This window comes from Cupressus sempervirens, chromosome 7 (assembly GCF_028749045.1).
Source record: "Cupressus sempervirens isolate cs-2001-9-10 chromosome 7, ASM2874904v1, whole genome shotgun sequence".
Taxonomy (NCBI): Eukaryota; Viridiplantae; Streptophyta; class Pinopsida; order Cupressales; family Cupressaceae; genus Cupressus; species Cupressus sempervirens.
In genome coordinates this window covers 420324229-420326928 of record NC_143124.1, presented here as the reverse complement: position 1 = coordinate 420326928, position 2700 = coordinate 420324229, and positions in this window count along the sequence as shown.

Sequence of the window (2700 nt, the reverse complement as noted above, 5' to 3'; positions counted from 1 at the left end):
TCACCAAATAGAGGAAGCCTTTACCTTCGAACATGAGAAACTAAAGGAAACTCGAAAGAAACAAGCACCAAGAGGCAAGATAATCCCCAACATGATGAACAAAAGTGCCCAACAAGGGGTGGCTATTGACAAGGAAAGCCGTAAAAAATGAAGACATGTCTAGGGAAAACAACCCTATCAATAGAACTAGCACATTGGTAGAATTTTGACAAATAAATGAATGTGACTAAAACGATTTAGTCACATGACTAAAAGTGATCAAATTTTAGCAATGTTTTGATTTTATTGGTAACTAAATTAATGACTAATTTGGCCATGAGTAAAATCGCAAGATTAGAAAAAGATAAGTGACTAAATAAATGATCAAATAAATGAATAAACAATCGACCACTAATGATTAGTCTTGCAAACAAATGACATGATGAATGATTGTGAATTTTTCATCATATTAATATATTATATTATTTAACTTTTATATAGAGTTTCACATTAGAATTTAGAGTCTATCACAACATAATGGAAGAAGATTTTATTATATTTGAAAGATTTCTCTCCTTGTGAGCTTTTAGTAATGGAGCCCCATTATCTTCCTCATAATATTTTGCTTGCTAACTAAAATTAATATGCAAAAATTATCTAAAAATTATTGACCACTTTCTTCCTGATTGTTCAATAAAGATATTTATATTAGAATATAAAATATATCATAATATGATGAAGTCATATTTTATTAGATTTTAAAGATCTCTCAATATGAGCCTATTAATATGAAGCTCAGTTATAATCTTCATAAAAATATTTTACTTCTAACATTTCTCCACAAACATTACAACTTCAACTTTTATGTATGTATTAGATTTGCACAATAAAATAATATATAAAACATAATATTATATATTCTAATATGGGTAAGTGCAAGAAGTTGGTCTCACTTTTGGGCGAAAAGTGGAAGTGTTTTTCCTATCTTTGAATTTTCTTGTTAGTTGATGTCAAAATTTGATGCATTTAGAGATTGAACATAAAAAAAACTTCAAAAATAGAAATTGTAGCGATTAGAATCTACTTTTTGAATATGTAATTTGTTTGTATACGCATATGATAGATTTTTTTGGTATGGACCTTTAAAAACCACTTTTTCAAAATGCATGTATCATGACCATACCACACTCGTGTACGAACACCATAATCTGACACAAATAAATGAATATTTGTAAATCCTTTTAAATGAAGCTACCTAGCACACCAAAGATTGATGATTTTATTTTGCCCTAATTTTTCATTGAATGATGTTTTTATTATTAATTTTTAATTGGCTATCAAGGTAAATTTTAAAACCTCTCATGTATGGACACCATAATTTGATGAAAATTTCATTTTTTTTTAAAAATCTTCTTTTCTTAACTTCAAAAGAATTGTATGTAGGTTGATGACATATAAATTAATTTAATAAAAGTCATAAAATAAAAAAATTATTAAAGAATTAGTGAACCTTTCTATTTTAAATTTAGGTACCACCTTTGATTAGAAAGTAATGAAAAAATAATAAATGAAATCATAACACTATAAAATTTATATTTCTGAAATTAGGATAGTGAAAGCTCTATTGGGTTTTTGTTTCATAAAAAAATTTGATCAAGAAGACCCTCTAAAAATTATGGAAAGGCATGAATTTGTTAGTTCAATGCCTTAGCTAAATCTGTAGAGGCCAAGGCATAGGCTTGGTCTCACCAAGCCTATGCAAAACAAAAATTTGAGGTAGTAAAAAATAATCCTGCCCCATGTTGTAAGCAGCAGGCACTGATTATGTGAAATTCAAAAAATGGGTACCCATTTTGAAAAATTAAAAGCAACATTTAAAATCTCCCAAGAAAATTTAAAAAAAAGATTTTTTTCTTTTCTTTTCAAAAACAATACCCATTTTTTGAAAATAAAAATTGGGCACCCGATTTTTAAAAAATGGTTGCCCATTTTTAAAATTTAGGATTGGGCACCTAAGCCTAATATGGGGTACCTATTTAAAAAAAATAAGTACCTGTTTCTAAAAGAGCATGATCTCAATCCATGGACTTCTACGGAATTGAGACCCAACTTCTTGCTTCTACCCATATATGAAAATAATATAATTAATTGGATCCCATTCTAAATTTGTCTCACATTGTTAATTTTTCATCTTCCTTACCAAATCACTTGTGTCTGTCTCTACCACTCCAAACCAATCTCATGATCCTAAAACCACTGAATACATGGTTAATTCAATAGTATTTTCTTGTGATATTTCTCACCTATAAGACACATAGAAGTCTATCTCATGTTTGATACCTCTCTTAAGCCCCCAAACCCCCAAACTTTTGGTTTTCAATTATAGCAGAGGAAAGTCATCACTAACACCACGATGAGTAGTAACATGCTCATGTCTCTTACAATTCATCTTCTTTATAGGTACACATTGTAAAGATCTACATTGGCATTAATCTTGACTACTTTTATGCCAAATTTAATGGCCAAACTACATGTCTCCTATGAATAAGTTTAACACAAGTTAGGTTCATCTTTAAGTTATGAATGCCGGATTCACTTTAATTTTAATGTCATTGGTCATTGGTATTTGTTTGTATTAGGTGTATATTGATATGATATGATGTCTAGATTCATTGTGATTGAGACTTAATGGAGCATAAAGGTTAGGGATGAAGTAGAATC